A 15,440-nucleotide genomic window follows, 5' to 3' on the forward strand; every position below is an offset into this window, starting at 1 on the left:
TAGAATGTGATATAGGCGATGGCATCGAAAGCTTTTTTTTTAAATGTCTAGTGCTAGGCTTATACTATCCTCGCCTCCGTTTGGTGGGTTCGGTGCCTTTTCGCTTAAGAGTGGGAACACGTCTTGCGCTGAAATGTATGGTCGAAAGCCGAACATGAAGTGTGGGAAAACTCCCCAATCTTCGATATGAAGGTTAAGGCGCGTTTGGATTCCCTTCTCGAAAAGTTTACTGTGCACGAAGTGAGTGATATAGGTCGTAGATGCAAGGCAACTTACTGGAACTCTCCGTCAAGGACGATTCTTCGGCAAGCCCCCACGCTCGAGGCTTGGGAGTGTGCGGTCAAAACAGATGACCCAGAATGCCAAATCAGGCTGGCAGGGCGGGCTAACTGCGTCGCGGCCACATGGGATCCTCGCTAGCTCTTCTGCCAGGGTCTCAACTACTAATTTACACCTCGAATAAAGTTTACTTCTTTCTCACACAGGAAAAGTACCTGATGTAAAAATTCAATATGGGTAAATACTTCACATGCAGCAATGCAACAACCGACCTTTGCAAGAAACTGTTTTTTACATTGGAGCTGTTTGTGATCAATTGCTCATCTTATTTTTTAATGTTTTCCCTACAAGACATACGTCTACTGAATTACTTTTTTTTCTGCATGGATGCATCGCGCGCCGACATTTCGCGCCAGTGGCTTTAATCAGGGCCTCACGAGGAGTACCAGCCCCGATTGTGCAGGTTGCATATTCTGCGCGGCGTCCGGTCAGGCACTGGTGTGCTCCTGTTTGGGCACAGGCGAAGCAAGCCTGACGCATTCGCCAGTGCAGCAAAGTCTCCTGGGTTCTAAGGGGTACGGGGGGCTTGAGCATCTTTTTTCCTCTCGTGACCGCATTCTTCTTTCTTTCTTCCTTTCTATTTTTCTTTCTTTCTTTCTTTCGCCGAACGGTTGAGCAAAAGGTGTCCGCGTGTGTCCCTGTACATTGTTTCTGCTTTTGCACTTCCGCTACGAATTCGACCAGCGGCGAAAAAACCGCGGGCTGTCCTTCGCAAGCGGTCGTTTTCGGGCGCGGAAAGCAGAGGACGCTGGCTGTTTCGCCCCGTGGCCGCCGCTGCACTGTCTATTTTTTTGCTGGGGCAGGGCACCGCCGGAGCCCGCCTGTCTACACGCGGCAGCTAAGAAGACACTTCCGCTCTGCTGGCCGGTAGAGCAGTTCCTGTCTCCGGAAAGCAGCGGCAACCAATGAGACCCCCGAAACGGGATAAACAGGCCAAGGGGAAGAAAACACACGAGCATTACGCGGGGGAAAGCAGAGAGAGAGATAGAGAGAGAGAAAAGTGCGTCGCTAAGGGAGAGACAGTAAACAGAGTGCGAAACAAACCCGGAAGAGCGAGCGCCGCCGGAGAAGGGCGCGAAGAATAAAACACGCGCCCGAAAGATGCGCGGCGCTGGGAGGGGGGGGGGGGGGGGGTGGAGAGCGATCGCGATGTCGCTATCAATCTGGCCGGGGCCCGGGGAATGCGGGAGAAAGAGTACAAAAATGGGGAGCAGAGCACGTCGCGCTCTTCGTTGCCGTCTGGGCTCCCATCGCAACAGGAGAGGGCCAGTGATTGGCCGAAAGACTTTTTTTTTTCAGTACCCTCCTTCTTCGACGGTTCTCCCTTCTTCATGCCCGGGGACTTCTTCGCGAGCTCGCGAAGAAACAGAGCGCCGCGCGTAAAAGGACTCTTAGGGCGAGTACTGTTGTACTAGAATCCTCGGATGGAAAGGAGTATAGGGGACGAATATACGGGAAGAACACTGCTTCTTCTTCCTCCGTCCTTTCGCAGTCGCGAAATCGCCCTGTCATTCCAAGGGCGCCGCTTTTTCGCATATTTCGAGCTGTTGTTTACTCGCCCAGAAACGCGCCAAAGTTCTCCGCTTCTTCTTTTCTTTCATTTTTTTTTTTGCAAATACGCTTTGGAAAGCCCGCCCGCTGCCGAAATGGCATCAACAGGAAATGGAAAGTAGGATTGCTAAGCACTGGATTTTGAGTTCTCTTGACGTGCAACGGTGACATCGCGTTTATTCTGCGTAGCGAGAACCGCTACAAACAGAAAGAACACGGCAGTTGGTGGAACCACCGCTCGCTGCTCTTATTGGCAGTCTGAATCGTCTGTGCTTTTTCAGGGAATAGTTTTTAAAGATAGTCGAAATTTGGGCTTGTTTGTTCATGATCTTCGGGTTGTATAGCTCAGACGGAACGACCACAAAAAGTACAAGACGACACACAAAGCGCAAACTACCAACAAAAGCTTTTTTTTTTTCCAGAGCATAATTTTATACGATCGCACAAAGCTACCACGCATGCGCAAATATTTACCTCCTAAGGAAAAAAAAACATTTCGGAAAGGCTCACAGATGGAGTGCTTATGCACTCAGTACCCAATCTGAAAATATTTTCACCCTTAATGATTTCTCTTGTGAAATTGTCATGCATGAAGCATACAACGGTGCATGCGCTGAACAATGGCTCACATCCACAGGATTTGCAATAAATATCGAGCCACCAGTCACGTGCATTTTCGACATTGTGTTCTCTAAGTCTATCGTTAAGGCACCTGCCTGTCTGTCTGATATACTTATTACCACAAGAGAGGGATGTCGTGTAAACGGCATTGCAATGCATGTAACAAAGCGGATTTTGTGTTTCTTTTCATAATCATTCCGTCTCCTATGGAGGTAATCATTTGCGCATGCGTGGTGGCTTTGTGTGAGCCTATAAAATTGGGCTCTGACAAAAAATTCGGCAGACACACGTGTGGGAATGTGAAAGCATTAGAGTCTCTTTGGTGAAATGTTTTCGATTTGTGTTTGCTAGATGCATCAAAGGTATTTTCCTTGATTCGGTGTGTGTTTGTTTGCGTATATATTTGCCACAGGTCGGCTCGTTTTATACACTCATGTCGTCGCGTCGAGAGCTCATCGCAGTAGCTACAACACCGATGACACCCGAAGAGCAAGTGACGCGCTGGAGGCAGTGGGCCCGCTTTATATACTCAGGGCATGGCGCCACTGGCTCTCCATTGGCTGCGCGGTCAAGTGCCCAATGTCGCATGCACTAGGCCACACCTTTAGTCAGCCGGATGGCTGCAATGTGACTTAATGGCTTAAGTAAGTTAATGGCTTTTCAAAGCCATTAACTTAGTTTGCTTACAGGAACCTCCGTGAGAAATTTGACGTAAATACGAGCATTTCTGACGTGTTTTTACTCTTTGCGCCATCGGCCATTTTTGGTATCATCGATCGCTCACGCTGCCGACGTCTACGAATTTTCGCGTAAAGGCTGGGATACATAGAGCGTTTTTACGGCGGCAAGTCTGCGATTTTCGCCCGACGGCGCGCATTCGACGCCCGGCGTAGAGAAAAACGCCCGCCGATCAGGACCCGCCAGATATTTGACGTGCGTCGTCGGAGGCTGCCGGAAGCGGCCAGCAAGGGCAGCCAATCATGGCTCACTGGCCGACACTCCGTCACTTCCGTCTTTCTCGCTGGCACATACTTTTCGCGCGCGCGCTTTTCTGTTCGCGGGCTTGGCACTTTGTGTTAGTGACACGGCCATGACTTCAAAGGCAGCTCGCGTGGAATTGAACGATAAGCTTATCTGCGCGGTGCAGAAGCGTCCCATATTGTGGGATAGTGGAAGGGTCGATTCTAAATATTATAAAAACGGAGACATACCTGTACGTCAATCTTTTCCGATTACGCACAGCGCGGCCATACCGCTTATTTCCAACGCAATCTCTCCGCTAAACAGGCACAAAATATACTGATACATTATTAAAATCAGCTGAAGGAGCTTTGGAGAAATTTTTAGGGTTTTTCTTTTGCATTTTGTTGTAAGGAAAGAGCAAAGAATCTATAAACTTTATTTGTGCATTTCATGTTGTCTGAGAGATCGCCAGGGGGCGCCGAGAAGTGCGGACGCGCAAACATCGGCTCCCGTTTTCTCAAATGTTTTCGGTGGTACAGTCCGCGGAAACGCTTGAACACTGTGCATCATTCGACGCAGTTTGTTGCGGGGATCAAGCCGATACCGGATTTATATCGGTAGGTGCTTTTCTGGAACTTTTGTTGGTCGAATATGGTCCCGTGGCAGTTGCGGGAGCCTCAAGGCTCCCGCAACTGCCACGGGACCATATTCGAGTCATCGTTAGGCCAAGGGGTGGCCTCGACGTGAAAAAGATCAGCACTATTAGAGTGGCACATGCGCTGGCTATGGCGGCGGCGCTTTCACCCGACGAGGTTGGCGAAGACATCGTCTGCCCAAATAACGTGCAAAAACATCTACGTCGTCTCAACACCAGAAGAAAGGAACGCGCGTGCTTACGCGGTGGTTCAACAGATACACCTGCGTGAAGGGGTCTTTGAAGTAGCCGCGTACATGGCCGCCTCGGACAATACATGCAAGGGTGTTGTGAGGGGAGTCGACGTCGAGTTCAACGACGCTCAGCTCCGCGCAATGATCGTACACCGGCGGAACCCCACCGCGTTGGAGGTGCGTCGCATCAAGACCACCACTACGGTTATCGTCCTGTTCGACGGACTGAGGGTGCCGAACTTTGTCATGTGTGGAGCGGGCATGCTGCCCTGCTCTCTATACAGAAGGTAAGTTGATGTGTGCTACGGTTGTGGGGAACTGGGCCACAGGGCCGATGTATGTCCGACCCCGAGTGTGAAGAAGTGCAGGGGATGCGGAGCCGCGTCCCCTACTGAAGGCCACCAGTGTGAGGCGAAATGCGGCATATGCGGAGGCCCTCACCCAACGGCTGATCGTAAGTGCGAGCAACGTTTCCAAACGCCGTATGTCGTCAGGCAGAGACGCCGAAGGCGCCGGCGGAAGAAAACTGGCGACGCCAAGAAGGGCGGCAACGCGGCACGCGAGATGAGCCAGGCACTGACGTCAGCGCTACGGAAGAGGAGCTCTTCGAGGGGGCGCTCCCGCTCGCGCAGTCTTTCCCGCTCTAGAACGCGCTCCCGCTCACATGAGCGCTCCGTGCAACGAAGGCGCTCTCAATCTAGGGGCCGCTCCAAATCCAACGTGCGCATCGCAGGAGGTCCCACCTGGGCCGACAAAGTGAAACAGACGAAGCAGACGGGCCGGACGCAACACGCCGCCGCACAGGAGAGCGAGTGGGCGCATGATCCCAGGATCGCGCAGTTGATGAACGAAAACGCCAGTCTCAAGGAGGAAATCCGGAGAATGAAGGCCGACTTTGAGGCCTTCCGAAACGCCAGCGCCGTTCAAGCGGCCGCGCCAAGGCAAACGTCTACGGAAGAAGGGGCCACAGCAAGAGCGGTCAAGCGCAGAGCCACCTCCTCCCAGGGTACTGTTGAGGACGTGAGCACGGCGGAGGCTGCCATGCAGAAGTCCTTGGACCGCATGCAAAAATCCTTTGCCGAGCTGGTACAGAGTAACCAGGCCCTTCTACTCAGAGTGCAACTGCTTGACGAAGCGATGTGACGTACACTACGGCGACGCCGCCAGGCCGGAGGCGGTGTCCAGTGAAATGCTACAAGACAACCAGCAGTCGTGGGCTGACGAGCGAGATGGCATCTCAGCCCAGCTCCGGTCCAACATGCCCAACCATGGCCAGACCGGATAGTTAGCTCATCGTGTGGCAGTGGAACTGCGCCAGCTTCCGGAGGCGCAGACCTCAACTGGTGCAGTTCATCAAGGCCCGGGAGCCGCAAGAGAGGCCCCACATGATTTTGCTACAGGAAACGGGAATGGAAACGATTTCCCTCCAGGGGTACCGAGCTGTCTCCTCGTTGGCGGAGAACGGGCTCGGCATCGCGATACTTATTGCAAATAAGTGCGGCTTCCAGGAGCACGATCTCCGCCTTGGCAACGCCAAGCTGGAAGCGTTGCTCGTGGAGATCATACCAAACAGTTGGCTCAAGAACAGCGTCTACGTTATCAATGTGTACTGTTCGCCTAGGGACAACCGGCAGACCTTCTACAGCCTAACAACCAAGGCATCGTCCAAGGCGAGGGAGACGCCGCGCGTTATGGCTGGAGATTTCAACGCGCCGCACGAAGCCTGGGGCTACGTGAGAAGCATTCCCAAAGGCTGCAGACTCCTGCAGGCAGCGAATGACAGCTCCCTAGAACTGATAACCGACCCCCATTACCCCACGCGCATGGGAAACTCGGTCTCGAGAGACACCACCCCACACCTGGCCTTCGTCAAGAACGCGCCGGGAGCGGTGTGGCACAACTTACAAGAGAACCTGGGAAGTGACCACTACATCGTGGAAATCTCCCTACCGGTCAGCGCGGCCCCGCAGAGGGCCTTCAAAATAGTCGACTGGGACGCATTCCGAAAGAGAAGGAAGGACGACCACGAAAAATACGAGTCGTTTGCGGACCTCGTAGCGCAGCTCAAGAAGGATGTAGCTGCGGTCACCAGGACCGTCGAAACGGACCTCAAGCTCGATCGCATGGACGCGCGATTGGCGCACCTGCTCGAAGCCAAGAATTCCCTCACGGCCAGATGGAAGACGCAGAAGCTGAATCGCAACCTGCGGAGGAGGATTGCGGCCCTCAACCGCGAGATCGAATCGCACTGCAAAGAGCTCGGCCAGCAGCAATGGAACGAAGTATGCGCGTCCGTCGACGGCCAGATGCGTGCGGGAGGCAAGTGCAAACTCCTCAAGCAGTTATTGGACGACACCCAGTCTAAGAGAAACCACACTCTGGCTATCGATAGGCTGGTCCACAAGCTTAATAGCGAAGGCGTATCTATGAACGAAGTGATGGACGAAGTCGCGCGTCGCTACCTCCCCATTGGCAGACCGGGCCAGAAGATTACCCGGCCTATGGCGGCAAGGCGGACGAGGAGCTCGACGCCCCCTTCTCCGTCTCGGAAGTCAGAGCGGCCCTTCAAGGCCTCAACGGAAGATCGGCGCCCGGGCCGGATGGAATCTCGAACAGACTCCTTCGAAATTTAGACGAAGGCTCGATCGAACTGCTCACCAAAGAAATAAACGATGTCTGGGAGGCCGGCACCGTACCGGATGCCTGGAAGGAAGCCTCGGTGATCCTAATTCCGAAGCCGGGCAAGACACCAGCCATAGACAGCCTGCGACCCATTTCGCTCACGTCTTGCGTGGGCAAGGTGGCGGAGCATGTCATCCACAACAAAATATCGAGGCATGTCGAGGAACGACACCTCCTCCCGCCGAATATGGTTGGCTTCAGACCCTCGCTGTCCGCTCAAGAGGTCATGCTGCTGATCAAGAGGCAGATAATCGACGTGGTCACGAGAGACGTCCGAGGCATCTTGGCGCTGGACATCGCCAATGCCTTCGACACGGTCAAGTACAAGCATGTCCTCGACCCTGTGACGAGATTGAACCTCGGCGAACGCTTTCACGCGTACCTGAGCTCTTTCCTAAGGGATCGCAAGGCCACGATCAAATTGGGCCAGATCAAGTCGGACGGATGCGCGCTGGGAGCCTGCGGCACGCCGCAGGGTGCGGTGTTATCTCCACTGCTCTTCAACATCTCCATGAGGAACCTGTCAGTCCGACTCGACCAAATCGGGGCCGTCAATCTCAATCACGCTATCTACGCGGGCGACATCACCGTCTGGTGCGGCGGTGGGTCGGACGCAGCGGTGGAGCGGGCCCTACAAGAGGCCTTGCACGTCACGGAAGAATTCCTCGAGGGCATGGGACTGGTCCTCTCGCCGACTAAGTCGGAACTCTTGCTGTATCGACCCGACAGAAAAGGCCGCAAGTTCGACACGACGCTGGACCAAGTACCGATCGAACTCAGAACGAAGACGGGTCAGCGCATCCAGAGGGTGAATTCTCTCGGGGTGCTCGGACTGGTCCTCAATGCAAAGGGCAGCAACGCGCAAACGATCGCGCGCCTGAGTGCGAAGACGGAGAACATGCTCAGACTTGTTTCACGAGTGACGAGCAGGAGGGGGGGCATCAGCGAAGCCAACCTCATAAGGATCTACCACGCCTTCCTTATGAGCCATATCAACTACGTGGCTTCTGCGCTAAACTGGTCGCGTTCGGAGGAGAACAAGATCGACGCACTCATGAGGAAGAGTATTAAACGAGTCCTCGGCATCCCCATGACTACCAGCACGGAGAAGTTGATGCAACTCGGGGTCCACAACACCCTGAGCGAAGTCGTCGAAGCGCAGAAAACGGCACAGATCGTTCGCCTCTCTGCCACCAAGGCCGGCTGCCGAATACTCGAGATGGCGGGTCTGGCAGCCATGGCCGAGGAGTCGTGCACCGTCCCGCTTTGCCAGAGTGAAAGGGAAACCTTTCGAGTCTCCCCCTTCCCGAGGAATGTTCATCCACAACACAACGAGGCCCGGCGCGCAGCCAGAGCCCGAGCAGTCATTAAGACTGCCCTGCAAACCCCAGAGCTCGCGTCCTTTGTCGACGCGGCGCGGTATCCCGGATCAAACTCGTACGTGGCCACGGTGGTTGACCCCCAGGGCAAGATCCTGAATGCGGCGTCTATCCAACGCTCGACGGCGTCCGTCGCAGAGCAAGTAGCAGTGGCGCTGGCTCTGTACGAACCTGGGCGCACGCAGATCTTCACGGACTCCAGGTCGGCGGCGATGGCCTTTCTCGCCGGCTCGGTCTCGGTCGAGGCTGCGGCGGTGCTGAGGACCCGCAAGACTGGCACGGCCCGTCATGTCATCACTTGGTTCCCGGATCACATGGGCCGGAACGTCTTCCCCGGCTCTATCAACCCTAATGAGCTGGCCCACGACCAGGCGCGAGGTCTCATCAACCGCGCCAGTCCGAGGGGCCCGGCTTCGCAGGGGATCGACCGAACCACGGACCCTTTGCTTACTTTCCATGAGATCACTACTCATTACCAGCTGGGACGCAGACAGTATCCGGCTCCTCACCCGAAGCTGGGCAGACCCCAGGCCTCGGTGCTGAGAATGCTGCAGACGGGCTCCTTTCCGTCTCGCTCGAGGTTGAGCCACTACACTCCGGGTGTGGATCCCCGCTGCCCAGACTGCGGCGAGGAACGGTTGACCTTGAACCACATGCTGTGGCAATGTTCTGCGTTGCGCCACTCGCCTTTAAATCGGCAAGAAGACTGGGATGAAGCCGTCAAGAGCAACGACCTTCAAGTCCAGCTTCGGGCTGTCCAAAGGGCCTGCGACAGGGCTGAAGATCACGGTCTTCCGCCCCCGGCGCAGGTACGGCCCGCGACTACGACAACGTAGTCCCTTAGGACCAATTAAAGTTTCTTGTCTGTCTGTCTGTCTGTCATGTTGTCTAAAGCAGTTTTGCCTTGTCTGGCCACACTGAGACGGCACCCGCCGCTTTTTCGCTCCATGCGTCCCCAGCCAGCGGAAGTTGGGCGTCAGGCCGCCGCGGCGTTTTCTGCTGTGCGAAATGCGTCGACAAAAAGGCTCCATGTATCCCGGCCTTAATGGGGCACATATAATTCTTTCGCACAAAAAAATAAACCTTTGCTGATAGCTTGCGCTTTGTGTGTTGTCTTGTCCTTTTTGGATTGTTCCGTCTGCGCTATACAACTGGAAAATTTTAAAGGTCTCTTACGATATGACTTCAAACAAGGCAAAGAGGTCACGAGAAGATGGAGACGAATTGATCAACAGTAGGCGAACAAGGGAAGCCTCCGCTCAGAAACAACGTTTCGACAAGGGGATTTGCCTTCGTCGATATTACTTTGTCTTCATCGATGGGGCTTCTTTGGGACACCGGGTTGGGATGGGACACCGGATTTGTTTCTTAGTATAAGAATATAGGGTATTGGTGAAAGCACGCTCCTTGTACTTGATAACTAAAGGGCTCGTGTTGCTGGCGTGCTAACTTATCTCGCAGAGCTGGCGGTAGCCAGTAATTCGACCCATTCCGGTGTATGATCCATGGGAATAATATGAGGTCATCTTCATATGATTTAACTCCAGAAGCATCGTTAAGCAGACTGATAGTTTAGAAGAACTACTGCTGCTGCATAGTTCTGATATCGTATTTATAACCAACATGACTAAATTTCCATATTCATGATTATGCGATTGTTTCGCGGTCTTACACTCACTGCGATCAAATCGATATATATAGACACGGGGGTGGTGTCGTTCTTGCTGTTAGAACAGAGACCAGCATACCAAATCACGAAAGCTTTTGGTGCGTTATGAAGACATAAGATAGCTTCGTATTCATATATAGACTTTTTGCGGTGAGGAGGAACGTAACCTCGAACTCAGCGGAATTTCGCCGGCTGGCTGGTCTCCTCCTCGCAGATATATGTGCTGAATGCCTGTTTTTCAGTGGCAGTTTGGAGTGGTATTGGTGTCGTTGTGAATTACTGTGATTCTAACGTGTTTAGGTAGTGTGATGTCTGATGACTTGAAGTTAACGGGCTACTACTATGCCGATACGTTGTGGTTACCATTGATGCGCATCAATTATTTCTCCAGTGCACGATATCGTGCGCCTAAAAAAGCGTGCGTCAAAATATAAGTGCCAATGCAAAAAAAATATGATAAGAGTTTTCTTGTCTTGTGCTGAACGCGACGTTGCTTTCTAGCGATCTGCGTGTTTTGTATTATACTGAGCAACCGCAGCATAGTTCTCTGCTGAAATTTGTGTGGCAGGGCGAGCGGATGCGCCCACTAAACGAAATAATTTGTAGAATAGATCTGGCTAGAGGCTTCATCGATATGCAGCACAATTATTACTTTTCAAAGCATAACCGCCGTACCCACACAGGCACACACAAACGATCCAACGGCGCTGGGCGGTTTTTCGAGTTATGAACTACTCGCGGGCACGCTAGCGCGTTGAGGCGCTTGGCGCGTTTTGATTTGGCCTTATATCGAGGCGCCGTTAGAACGCAGGCGAGAGCTTGCGCAGGCAAGGAACGCGCGGATAGTACAGGCTAGTGAGGGTGATGTGGCGTCGCGGCGATGCCATCTCCCCTCGTCCAAAATCTGCCACGCTATAGCAGGTGATCCCTTTCGCCCGTTCTGCTCCGTCGAGGTGCGCTCGTGACGTGGCGTCGCAGCCCATGGCAATGAGAGCTTTTTCGCTCAATGAGCCATTTGACGCTTTCGCATCAATCTATAGTGAACATTGTTGTTTCGCCCTTAATGTAGTGTAGATGTAAGCATGAAATGGCAACCGGCAAAGCAGTTTGGTTGGAGATGATACTAGCCACAATCTTAAAATGGGTGTAATGCATTTTCGCAACGGCACACTCCGCACACTACACCACACCGCACCACGCCATACTGGGCACTGGTCCTTACGAACGCTGCCCAGCTAGAAGAAAACCGGCTGAAAACGGCACGACAGGCAGCGAAAGACACCAGGGAGACAGAGCGCACTGCCCAGCTAAAAGAATAAGATCGCCTGAATGCGTGGCGCCATCTCTCGAGGTGACGCAAACACGCGCCGCGGAACTCGCGGACCGCTAACGTTCAAAAGAACACAGGCAACCCTGTCTCAGTGCCAAAAGATGACAATAAAGTGACAATAAAGCCTTGTATCTACGTTTTGAACGTCGCTATTGGAAATGACAAATAAAACTTCGGCTTACTAGAAGTTACTATTTGAGATATATTGTGAACAAACATTAGGAAGAACTCGGAAGCAATATTTTTTGTAACTTGTTTGAGCAATAACTCGCGTATGTAATGCGGTACTGTACAAAGGGTTGGGCGCCAGAGAATGCATATTTGTAGGTTTTGACTGGCTGCCCGGATGTTCTCGTTTGAGTACCCCATCCCGGCTCGTGGAGTGTGTCCTTTCTGTGGCGCTCGTGAGGACTCAGTTCATATCTTTACGCAGTGTTTGCTTCCTGCAGCTCTTCTCCAAAGAGTTGCTAGTCTATTTAGGCTCCCAGGCGTTCCTTATGAGACAGTCCGATTTTTGCACCCTTTGCCTAATCAGGCGATCAACCAGTTCGTGCTTCTCCTCGCCGAGTGCTCATACCAAGTTTGGCTGGCACGCTGCGATGCAATTTTCGGGGGTCGGGCACCGGGCCTTCACGAAGTGCTTGCGAAAGCACGGAAGGAGGTCTGGTTCCACCTCACCCGGGAGCGGCACCGCTTGGGCGAGAAGAAGTTTCTCGAAGTGTGGGCTCGTCCTGCCGTGATTTTTGACGAGTCAGGTGGAAAGCTATCCATTAAGTTATGATGCATGCTCCAAAGGTCGCACGACTCGGCCGTGTGCGCCAGTCGATCTACGGGGTTTTGTTTGGCTCAGTGGAACCCAGAGCTGAAACCGGTGGTGGTGCACCCTCAAGTGGTCGCGCTGCTCCGCGGACGGCTTTGGTGGTCTCCATGGTTGTATGCCTTGACCTCTTTTGCGTCAGGGCAGTCCGAGGGTCAGTCAGGCTTGTGCCCTGCAAGACCGACATGGCTGTTTGTGTGTTGAGTGCAGTCCCTCAGTTGGACTGCACCACAACAGCCCCCTTGTCCGGGAAGGACCGTTGGCCCGAACCAAGTCCCCCCACCCAGTCAGCCCGGGTTGTGGGAGAGTACCGGGGTCAATGTATCGAATGATGCTGGGTTGATGAGTACATGAAAGCTCTGGGACGCGGCGCGTCTGGTTGCCAAGTCCTCTTCCCATCTGACAACGGTACCCGCAAGGGACGATTCACCAGATGGAGTTCTTGCACTGGCGAGGCAGTTTTACATGACCTTGTATGCCGAACCAGCTGCCACTCCAACTGCGTTTCCTTTTGCTTCGCCAGCTGAGCCGCCGCAAGTGTGCGACTCAGCCATAGATGAGGACGAGCTTTTTTCGGCATTGAAGTCTATGAAGCGTAATCGCAGTCCGGGATCCGATGGTCTGACAGTCGAATTTTATGTTAAATTTTGGACACTGTTAGGGAAGCCATTCACATCACTGGTGAACCGGCTACTCAGTGAAGGGACTTTGTCAGCGTCTCAACGAGAGGGGTTAATCACTCTCCTTTGTAAGGACGAGTCGAGGAGCTCCGATCTGAGAGCATGGCGTCCAATCACACTTCTGAACTGCGATTATAAGCTCATAGCAAAGTGCCTGTGTATGCGACTCACGCCAGTGCTCAGCACTGTTTTGGGTCCATACCAGGCATGTTGTGTCCAGGGGCGCTCTACTCAGCTTCACGGTATAGCACTAAGGGACCTTCTCCTGTGGGCAAATACCAGGAAACTTCCAGGTATTCTTTGCTCCTTCGATCAGGAGAAGGCTTTCGATATCATTAGCCATAGGTACCTTTTCCGTGTTTTGGAAGAGGCTGGTTTTACTGTGGGTTTTAGACAGATGATCCAAGCTTTGTATTCTCGACCGACTTCTGCTGTTCTCATACGAGACCGCCTCTCGGAGGCGTTCATTGTGGGACGTGGTGTGCGACAGGGGGACCCGCTCTCACCTGCCCTCTACGTACTCGCTTTTGAACCGCTTCTGCAGAGGTTGTCTTGTGACAGCAGAATTGGCAGGTTCCTACTTCCACCAGGTTCCCCCCCGGTTGCACTCTTTGCCTATGCAGACGACTTGTCCATTGTCGTCCCGGACGAAGCATCAGCTTGCGGCGTCCTGGAGGTCATGGACAGTTACTGCGGGGCGAGCGGTGCAAGGTTGAATAGGTCGAAAAGTGCAGCAATGTACTTGAACTCCACTCCTTCCAGTCCGCAGCCCGTTCATGGTCTCCCCGTGAAAACGCGGCTGCGGATTCTAGGTTTCCAGTTCGAACCAGATGGTCTCTCTCCCGAAAACTGGCAACAGGCTAAGGAGAAGCTTGAAGCCAGGGTTCAGGAATTCAGCGCGTTGTCATGCCCTTTGACTGCTCGAGCGACAATCCTTCGCTCACTTCTGTTTTCCTTTCTGACGTATGTGGCGTGTGTGTCTCCTATTCCAACCCGAACCAAGCTTATCTTGGAGAGGGTCTTGTTTCGCTTCCTCTGGAAGGGTACAACTGGTTGTGTAGCTAGGCGGGTGCTCAAGTTGCCCAGGGACAAGGGAGGACTCGGAATTCCCGACCTGGGCATCGTGGCTACTGCACTACACGTCAGGTGGACCCAGGTCGCTCTTAACTCGGATATGCTCCTAACTCGAAGCTTAACTTCCTTCTTTCTTAGCACCCGACTCCGCTTGTTCTCGCAGAGCACATTTTCCCACTGTGTTCGTCGTTCAGGTACCCCGTCCACCATTTATGCGGCGGCTGCCAACTCTTTGGTAAGCCTCCGCAAGGTTCACCCAGGCATCGACGTAGTTTCAGCTCCACTCCAAGAGTTAGTGGATATCCTCACCCCAGGACTCCCCCCACATTGCCAAAGGTACGACCTGTCGATTCACAGGCCAAACTGGAAGCTCATTACGGCCGGTTTCCTCGGCGCCAGGCGAGCCACCTTTATGTACCGCCTGGCGCGAGGGTGCCTGCCGTTGAGCTACAGGCCCTTCACAGCCATCCCGGCTCGTGGAGTGTGTCCTTTCTGTGGCGCTCGTGAGGACTCAGTTCATATCTTTACGCAGTGTTTGCTTCCTGCAGCTCTTCTCCAAAGAGTTGCTAGTCTATTTAGGCTCCCAGGCGTTCCTTATGAGACAGTCCGATTTTTGCACCCTTTGCCCAATCAGGCGATCAACCAGTTCGTGCTTCTCCTCGCCGAGTGCTCATACCAAGTTTGGCTGGCACGCTGCGATGCAATTTTCGGGGGTCGGGCACCGGGCCTTCACGAAGTGCTTGCGAAAGCACGGAAGGAGGTCTGGTTCCACCTCACCCGGGAGCGGCACCGCTTGGGCGAGAAGAAGTTTCTCGAAGTGTGGGCTCGTCCTGCCGTGATTTTTGACGAGTCAGGTGGAAAGCTATCCATTAAGTTATGATGCATGCTCCAAAGGTCGCACGACTCGGCCGTGTGCGCCAGTCGATCTACGGGGTTTTGTTTGGCTCAGTGGAACCCAGAGCTGGAACCGGTGGTGGTGCACCCTCAAGTGGTCGCGCTGCTCCGCGGACGGCTTTGGTGGTCTCCATGGTTGTATGCCTTGACCTCTTTTGCGTCAGGGCAGTCCGAGGGTCAGTCAGGCTTGTGCCCTGCAAGACCGACATGGCTGTTTGTGTGTTGAGTGCAGTCCCTCAGTTGGACTGCACCACAACAGCCCCCTTGTCCGGGAAGGACCGTTGGCCCGAACCAAGTCCCCCCACCCAGTCAGCCCGGGTTGTGGGGGAGTACCGGGGTCAATGTATCGAATGATGCTGGGTTGATGAGTACATGAAAGCTCTGGGACGCGGCGCCTCTGGTTGCCAAGTCCTCTTCCCATCTGACAACGGTACCCGCGGCTCTGGCTTTTGATTCAACGTCACTTGAAGGTCGCCGACAACGGGAGATAAAAGCATTTTATGCTTAAATGCTATTAAGCAGCCCGGCGAACGGCCGTTCTCGCGCAGCCTAG

The 15,440-nt window shown here is 53.7% G+C and overlaps 1 protein-coding gene across 11 annotated transcripts in view; it reads left to right on the forward strand.

The window, feature by feature from the left end:
* Positions 1-15,440, forward strand: part of vimar (visceral mesodermal armadillo-repeats) — a 386,590-nt gene that overhangs the window by 133,609 nt on the left and 237,541 nt on the right. The gene's annotated exons all lie outside the window — the stretch shown is intronic.

The sequence above is a fragment of the Dermacentor variabilis genome, chromosome 1, assembly GCF_050947875.1.
Source record: "Dermacentor variabilis isolate Ectoservices chromosome 1, ASM5094787v1, whole genome shotgun sequence".
Classification (NCBI taxonomy): Eukaryota; Metazoa; Arthropoda; class Arachnida; order Ixodida; family Ixodidae; genus Dermacentor; species Dermacentor variabilis.